Here is a 10,009-nt window from a genome sequence, read left to right as displayed (position 1 = left end):
GAAAATAAGTGTGCTTATAATAAGACGGTACAAGGTACGTACCCAAAACTTAAGAGCATTTGGGTCGGTTTGTGAGATGCAATAGAATTGTAATAAGAATGCAAATGAATGATTGATGCTTATAAGAAGGCCTTATATGACGATCTTGCAATTTTAAATTTCTATTCATGACAAATAGATGAGTGACAAATTTGATTTATGATTATGGGAAGACCTTGTGAGCCAAATTGACTTGAAACTCAATATGTTAATCTTTAAAAGTTTTCTCCATTATATGATGTTAGTTTATATGATTTAAAAATCATGAATACACACTATTGATTTGCACCTTCAGCATGTATACTGAAATGTTTAGCCAAGAGTTGAGATGTGTTAATATGCAAAGAATAAGAATGATTGACTAATGTCATGGCATAGTAATGTATGAATATAGTTTGAAAGGGATGAGCATTAATGTCGATGAATTTGTAATTGTGAGATTGTATAAATGAAATTGGTAAATGCTTGTTATTTTTATACGAGCTTACTAAGCGTAAAGCTTACTCCCTCATTTCCATTTCTTTTAGTATTTTCAGGTCAGCTCGGGGTTGGAGATCATCGGAGGTAGCATCACACTATCAAGCTATCAATAGTGGGTATTGATATATTTTAAGGATTTCCGAGTGAGTGGCATGTATAGGGAATTAGTTATTATAATATGTGTTCTTATGATTTGGTCAATTTTATTAGCTCATATTAACTTATATATGTATGGCCATGTGATGTGGCTCATAATGATTATGGTTTGTAAGTCTGTCTATCCATGCTATGTGCTACTATTTTTGGGATGTGATGTGTTTGTGCTTGTTACCATGAATGATTAGTGCTAAGACTCATTTGCATGATGAATGCTCTATGACCAATAGAAATGGTCATAGCCAAGGGGTAATTGTGAGTTATGGTGATAAGATAATAAGATGCCTTGAACAAGAATGCTTGATGAATAAGTTGAGATTAATTAATAAGTTGATAAACATAGTCTAAAGGTAAAAGTAGTCATCAAAATGACAAGGTTAACTGAATATGAATTGGTGTGTTTAGATGTGACATACAATGAGCATATGGAACACATGGGTAATGGCATGTAAATGTATAATTATACTTTAATTGATAATGTTTATTCATTATATTGATGCTATGTTGTGTATGTTGAATGTGTATAAGAATGGCTGGGATCAAGAGTAACAAAAAGGCTTGGAAAATACCTAAGTGCTGGCCACACCGGCAGAGACACGGCAGTGTTTCTTAGCCATATGGAGGACACGGCCGTGTGTCTTATGGGCATGTATCCAGGGCGTGTGAAATCTGCCTTAAATTCGTGAGAATTTAATTCATCACACAGCCTAGCACACGGGTGTGTGGTTTGACCGTGTGGTTTAATTGCTTTGCTGACGTCATAGTCAGAGAGTTACACGGCCTGAAGACACGAGCGTGTCAAGGGCACATGGGCGTGTCCCTGTGTCCACACGGGCGTGTGACCCTATTGCATAGAAAAATTTTCTAAGGTTTCCTAAAACTTTGCAAAGTTCCTGATTTAGTCCCAAACCTTTTTTTCTATGTTTTGGGCCTCAAAGGCCCTTGTAAGGGACATTACGCATTTGTTTGAATGATATTGATATGAATGAAATTTTGTAGTCCCGATTTTACATGTTGAGTATGATTAAGTCCGGTAATGCCTCGTACCTTATTCTGGCGTCGGGCACGGGTAAGAACTGTTACATTTAGTGGTATCAGAGCTAAGGTTTAGTCGGTTTTTAGACTAACCTATCATGCATAAGAGTTTAGCTATACATGCCACAAATTTGTGATAGTACGATGTCTCCCAACGCGAATGAGAATTTTCTTGTTTAGAAAGAGGTACTCTCCAACTGAGCTACACCTGACCATGTTGAAAATGGTACTAAAGTATTTGAGTAAAGTACAATTATGATGAGCCTAAACTTGGAAAAGTATGAAAAAAAGTTCATGTTGCGATGAGTATCCTTGTTTGTATGATGTTCATATGATGTTATATACTTGACTTATTTGATTAAGTGAATGCGATAAGTAGGAATTCATAAAGACATGAATAAAGATTAATAATAACATGTTACAGATGAAAATGCCATTGTTCAAAGTGGACATTGAATAATGATAGATTTCAATGATATCTATAAATGAGATAGAGGAATAAATCGTGATAAACTTATCTATGTTTAATTGATAGCTCTATGATGTTTATGATTAATTTACTCGAGTAAATGCACATATTCGGGTAACTCACCAAGGATGCAGATAGAACAAATGTCCATGTATACTTGTTTGAATAATGATGATTGGGAAACTAGTATAGCTTGAGCAAATGTGTTAAATTGATTTAGGTTGATTCACAGGAATGTAATGATATGTACATAAGGATGTACAAGATGAAAGTTTAGATTGTCATATACTTATCCAAGTTTTTTTGGCCCTCATATGATGTTGTGTGCATGACTTGCATGATTGAATGAATAGGATAAGTAAAGTTATCCAAAATTCATAGAATGCATGCATAAGTGCACTAGTTTAAATGAGATAACTGGAAAGGTTTGTGTAAAACAAACATGAATGTTAGTTTGCCTGAAGTGAATGATATGATGGTGATAATATGACTACAATACTGAAAGTTGTATTATATGTATATATGTATGAGAGACGGATTAGGGACCTTACGACCCCACCCCTTACCAGAGTGGTGTTTTGTAAAAAATTTTATGAAAATCTATAATGAATAATTTCACAAGTATGAGACTAAAGACCTCAACGGTAGAATGTTTATAGATGTGATCAAAGATTGAGAATAGAATTATAAGAAAGATAGAACTAGAAAGGTATTAGATTGATTTAAAAACTATTCGGTTTATGTAATATCCCAATGAGAAAAACAATCAACTTGGTAAATTGACTAGTTCAGACATGATGTTGAAAGAATGTGGTAATCACGATGAACAGATTACGACTGTCTCTCTTGAGGTACCCTAAAGATTCATTTGTTCTCAGAAGTGTTATTGTGACTGTCTATCTTCTGATAAATTTTTATCATACAAGGATGTTTTGTAATCTTGTTGTTAGATGAAAGTATTGATAACCCGATTGGTTTATAATCGATATTATTCTATTTCTCTATGATATTCTGTTATATTCCGTTTGTTGGGATTTTATGAGAAAATGCACCTTATGCTCTGATTCTATTTCTTCAAATTGATGCTCTGTCCAATGTATATAATGGGAGTATATTGTCCTTGTTGCATCTATTTCTAGTTGGTCTGCATGATGTTTTCTAGACTTCTTTTCTTTGAGGTCGTCTATCTTTTCTTTTAAACTTTGTTCTCAGTCTTTCCAGCTGATATTGTATCTTGGATTTCTCTATTCTGGATTTCCTTTATTTTGGTTTTCTTGTCATCTTTATTCTGTAAATTGTCGACTGTGGCTCATATCTAAAGTGTGTTATTTGGCGTATGATAACTATGCTAATTATGATTATGCATCTGGCTGATTATAATAATGTGGTGATTCCGATATCTGGATTTCTCTAAATATTCATGAAAAATTTTTCATCTGTAAGGACATAAGTGGTGAAAATGCAAATTTCAATTGGTATGGTGGAATTCTTTTCTCAAGTAAGTTAATCAAAGTTGATGCCTTCAATTGAGATATCCTTGTTACTTGAGTTAATGCATTTGAAATGGTTTTTGATTAGCATGATAAGTGAATTTTGAATGATTACATGTTGAATCATTCAATCGACTAGAAGAGAGGATTTCTTGAAATGTCATTTATTGATAATTTAGACCGACTTGGTTGCTCAATCGGTATTGGTTATTGTTTGAAAGATTAAACGAGATATTCATGTGCAGGAATAAAATTTCATTTCTTCTGGGTAAAAGATGGTTAGTCCGAATGAAAATTGTATATTTCCTAGCAGACTTTGATATGATTTAAAGTTGCTATGAATGATAAAGTTATCGCCTTGTGAAAGTTGAACGGTCTATTACATGTTAGTAAAGTTTGGAATAGACGGGAACATTATTAATCAAAACATTAGACTTGGTTTAGCCTACATCAGACAAGAAATTCTTGATTTATCAATAATCTATCATTAAACGGATTGTGATGTGTTTTATGACTAAAAGACAATGTGATTGCTCAACGTATCCAATGTTATAGCGAGATATGAGTAATTGATAGCATAGATTATTAAAGTTGTTAAAAGATGATGAGATAGTTATTGTATGAGCTTGAGAAAGGCAAAATACGATCACTAGGGCTTGGACAAAAATCCAAAGATGATATAGAAAGTCACAAGAAAGCTCACGGGGTAATGTATTGGTGTTCGAGTTTGGAACTTGACATTTCTGATCTTTGTGCTTGAATACATGAAATGCTATCAGGATTAAAGTTGAATATCAGGTAATGTCAGAATGATTCTCGCCAACGGTGGTAATTGAATGGAAATGAGAATGAGATTACTATGGATTTCGTATCAGGATTATTCCTATCTTGAAAGAGAAAGATGTTATGCAGCTTGTTGTTAAGTATTTGATGAATTTGCAAATCATATCGGTATGTACTGAATTTTTGCTCATCAGACTTATAGAATTAAGTATCTTTGAGATTGTTGAATTTCTTAAAATGCTAGTTTTTGTTAATCAGATTGAGATCCGGGATTTATATTGTGAATTATTGAAAAAGCTAAATGAGGATCTAAATTTTAATGACGGCATGAGGTTGAATGTGACAACCCGAATTAAGGCCTAATCGAAATAGTGGTTTCGTGACCACAAATCTGAGTTAGAAATAATTGTTTTATAATTATTTTGGGGTTTATGATATGATTTCGTGATTTCGTGAAAATTTCGTGATGAAATTCTATGCATTGAGCGCTTAAGTTGAGATTAGGGACTAAACCGAATAAATTGTAAAACTCGTGTTTTAGAAGTTTTTAGTATGAAATTGCTTTGGGATATTAACTGGGAGGTCTTAAATAGCAATTTGACCCATTCCTAAGTTATGGACAAAAGTTGGACATGGAGGGAATTTTTGGAAAGTTTAGTAGTAAGGGTATTTTGGTCATTTGTATATTAAATGAAATAAAATGGGAAAAATAACACAAAATTGGTCATCATCTTCACTAGTTGCTGCTGAAATTTGCTCTCCTCCATAGCTAGGGTTTCTTCAATTTTCAAGCTTCATAGTAAGTGATTTCAAGCCCCGTTTTTAATGTTCTTCACATTTTTGAAATCCTCGTAGCTCGGTTTACTTATTTCTACCATTATTTCGAGTTAGGGTGTATGTTTAAAAATTTACCCATGAATGATAGGCATGTATTGTGTTGTTTGATGGTAGAATATGAATGTTTGAAGTTAGGAGAACGATCTTTTCTAAGCGATTTTTAACGAAAACGAGCAAAACGACATAATCGATAAAAATACCTATTGCTCATAACTATGTGTTAGAGTGAGAATTTGATGTTGCCATAGAAGAGAAAAATGATCAGTAGGGCATTAAACATAAGAATAAGGGATGAAATTAAATTTCCGAGCCTTGGGGAAAAATTGTAATTTTGTAAAAGTTAGGGGGCAAAAATGTAATTTTTTTATAATGTGATTTTTGGATTAAAATGAACTAAATATGTTGTTATAGATCAAGAAAAGCGTGGAATCGACCTCGAACGGGGGAAGGAGAAAGTTTTGGACTAAATTGCAAAATTCCCATATTTTGCACCGAGGTAAGTTTGTATGTAAATAATACATTAATTTCATTTACATTCTTATATTTCAGCCTATTATATATATTAGATGATGTTGAAGTATAAATCGACTATTGGAAGAATGGAAATAAGTAATAGAGAGAGAGAACCCGGTTGAACATTCGAAAAGATCGAATAAAATAGAGGGGGCGTTGCTAGGTCACATGTATGGTGCCGAGTGCACATCATGTGTACAAGAAAGCTACGAGATACTATGTAGTAGCTAGGTCACATGTGTGATACGGGATGTATCCCATGTAGACAAGAGAGCTACGTGAGAGATAAATGTAGCTAGGTCGCATGCGTGATTCCAAGTGAAGGACACCATGTAGACAAGAGAGCTACGAGACAAATCGGCTAGGTCGCATGAGTGGTACTAAGTGTTCACCATGTGTACAAGAGAGCTGAATTAAATGAAATATGATGGTGGGGCTGTGTGCTGAAACCATCAAGTATCGAGGATTAATCCGAATTGTTCAACGGGATGGCTTTGTGGTGACATTGAAGTCATGGGCCTATACTTGTGATGTATGAAATGTAGTGAAAATGATTTGTGATATATATATATATATATATATATAAGTTAAAATGAGGTTAGTGCAAAGAATGTGCGAAAGAGTGAAATTAGCATTAAAACTGTTTTGGACAGTATCAGTGACGTGATTTTTAAAAATCACCAAAAATAGGAGGAATTTAATTAGAGGTTGAATGAGATGTAAAATTAAATATTAATGAGTCTATTTTCATATAAAAGAAACAAAGCAAGCAAAGGAATTTTATATTTTGAGATATTTACAATTGTGTGTGACTTGCTCAGAATGACTATGTGATCCCCTGTTCCACATTTGTAAAATCATTAAAAATCGTACAAAACAAATTAAGAAATATTGTTTAAATGCCTAAATTCCTTATTGAGTTTTGTTTTAAATTAAACAGGTTTCATGGTTATTTTAATTGTGTACTGAGAGAATTTCAATTCGTAGTGAACAGAGGTCAGATCAGTTGAGCTGTGTAACAGGGGAAACTTTAACTAATAAACTGAACTAATTGGCTGAACCAAAAATTCTAGAAACAAATTAGTAAGAATTTTTATGAGTCTATATTCAGGGAAATTTTATGGATTTGAATTTCAAGTTTTGTAACTCGAGTTATGATTTATTTAGTGATCATAACGCAGGAGGGACAGCTTGATCAAACCGGAGTAAATAGTAAAAAAATTTAAAATATGATATAATTGAGTTATGTTGTAAACATATTAGATTCCTTATCTGTTATTTATATACTTACTTACTAAGCTATAAGCTTACTTTCTTTTCTCTCCTTTGTCTTATAGTGTCATCCAGCTAGCACAAGAGTTAGAGATCGTTGAAGATCCGCCCGCACTATCAATACTCTTAGTATCTGAACTCAACATTTTGAAATATGGCATGTATAGTAGACTTAGTTATTTTGTTACGTGTCATAATTGTCTAGGTTTAAAATACTACTTATAGTGTCAAACTAATCATTTTGTACGAAGCCTTTGAAATTGGTTTGTATTATTAATGGCATATGTTATAATGATTCATGATCAAATTGCACGCCATATTTTTGTTGGGTTTTATTTAATAGTATATACTATAATTTGTTAATACCTCGTACTCTGTTCCGGCGACGAATACGGGTAAGGTGTGTTACATTTAGTGGTATCAGAGGTATGGTTTAGCCGGTTCTCGGACTAATAAAGTGTGTGTAAAAGTCTAGCTATACATGCCATAAAAATATTGTGATAGTGTGGTGACTCCTGATTATTCTAAACGTGTTTTGTTTTAATATAGTAATGGATCCTGAAGGAACTGCGGTGATGATCTTGCTAGTAATGTCTTGGGCTCCCTTTGAAGGGACCGCGCCTATGGAAAGTAGACCTGAGACATTGAGACAGGGAGATGAGGCTCGGGATGCCTTTCTCCAAATGATGAACAATTGATATACTAAATTTATTCGAGCAAATCCAAATGCTCAACCTCCTCCACCCCCTCCCATACCTCAGACGATTCCTGTAGCTGCTCAAGGCATAGATTTGGTAAGAACGAACAAGCCTCCGGTTGACAAGATTCATAAACAAGGGGCCGAAGAGTTTAGAGAAAAGATCGATGATGATCCTGAGAAAGCGGAGTTTTGGCTTGAAAATTCTACCAGTGTATTTGATGAGCTCTCATGTACACCCGAGGAGTGCTTAAAGTGTGTTGTATCACTTTTGAGAGATTGACCTACCACGGTGGAAGACTTTGGTAGAAGTGGTGCCAAAAGAAAGAGTTACTTGGGATTTCTTCGGGAAGAATTGAAAAGAAATACATAAGTCGGCGATTTATTGATAAAAAACGGAAGGAGTTCCTTGAATTGAAGCAGGGCAAGATGTCTGTGGCAGAGTATGAACGTGAATTTGTAAGACTCAGCAAGTATTCCCAGGAATGTGTGTCCACCGAGGCCATTATGTGTAGAAGGTTTGAGGATGGGCTAAATGAGGACATTAAAGTGCTTGTAGGAATTTTGGAGTTGAAAGAATTTGTAGTACTAGTTGACCGAGCTCTTAAAGCCGAAGAATTGAACAAAGAAAGAAGAAAAGCTCTATTGAGGCTCGATATGCCAGAAAAAGGCCGATAAGCAAGTCATTTCAATCTCAATCAAAGAGGTCCAAAGAGACAAACCCTCGAATGACAGTTTCAACTGGGGATTCACACAGAGATCGTGGTAGAGCATATTCGGGTCTAAAGCTCAAGCTACTTTGGTGGCAAGTGTGGGTAATGTGCGACCTAGAAAGCCCGAGTGTCGACAATGTGGCGAGCAACATTATGGTGAGTGTTGGGGAAACGAGCGAGCTTGTTTCAGGTCTGGTTCTCATGAGCATTTTATTAGAGACTGTCCGGAGAAAGTTAAAGAATAAAGATTTCAGAGGGCTAGACAGAATATCACCGCTGGTAGAGGTAGACCACCGAGAAATATTGGAGGTGGACTAGTAGTAAAACTGCGATGAAAGATTCAGCGGCGAGATCAGAAGCTAGAGCACCTGCAAGAGCTTATGCTATACGTGCTCGAGAAGATGCATCATCTCCCGATGTCATTACTGGTACATTTTCTCTCTATGATACTATTGTTATTGCATTGATTGATCCCGGGTCCACTCATTCCTATATTTGCATGAATTTAGTATCTAATAAAAAGTTGCCTGTTGAGTTTACTGGGTTTACGATTAAAGTGTCGAACCCCTTAGGCCAATATGTGCTAGTTGACAAGGTTTGCAAGAATTGCCCATTAATGATTCAAGGTCACTTTTTTCCGGCTAATCGATCTCATGTTACCATTTGATGAGTTTGACGTTATCTTGGGAATGGACTGGTTGACATTATATGATGCCAAGGTAGATTGTAAACAAAAAACACTAGAGTTGAAATGTGAAAATGGAGAAATTCTGTGGGTTGAAACAGATGAATCAAATAAATTGCCTATGGTGATTTCGCACATGTCTGCAAAATACATGAGGAAAGGGTGTGAAGCTTATCCGCTTATGTAATGAATCTTGAGTTGACTCAATGAAGTTTGAATCGATCGATAGTCTGTGAGTTTCGGATGTATTTCGGAGGAATTGCAGGTTGCCTCCGAACAGAGAGATAGAGTTTGCCATTGATTTGTTGCCAGGTACTGCACCGATCTAGATTGCTCCATATAGAATGGCTCCAACTGAATTAAAAGAATTGAAGGCTCATTTGCAAGAGTTAACAGATAAGGGATTTGTGAGACCGAGTTTCTCTCCCTGGGGTGCTTCTGTATTGTTCGTAAAGAAAAAGAATGGTTCAATGAGACTTTGCATTGATTACCGTCATCTTAATAAGGTGACTATAAAGAACAAGTACCCATTGTCGAGGATTGATGATTTATTCGATCAGTTAAAGGGGGCCACAGTGTTTTCAAAGATCGATTTAAGGTCTGGTTACTACCAGTTGAGAGTTAAGGAGTCGGATGTGCCGAAAACCGCCTTTAGAACAAGGTATGGACATTATGAGTTTCTTGTGATGCCTTTCAGCTTAACAAATGCTCCAGCTATATTTATGGACTTAATGAACAGGATCTTTCGGCCATATTTGGATAAGTTTGTAGTAGTGTTTATAGATGACATTCTAATTTATTCTCGGGATGAGTCTGAACATGCTGAACACTTGAGAACCA

The sequence above is a fragment of the Gossypium arboreum genome, chromosome 11 (genome assembly GCF_025698485.1).
Source record: "Gossypium arboreum isolate Shixiya-1 chromosome 11, ASM2569848v2, whole genome shotgun sequence".
NCBI lineage: Eukaryota > Viridiplantae > Streptophyta > Magnoliopsida > Malvales > Malvaceae > Gossypium > Gossypium arboreum.
Note: the sequence above shows the minus strand (reverse complement) of the source record.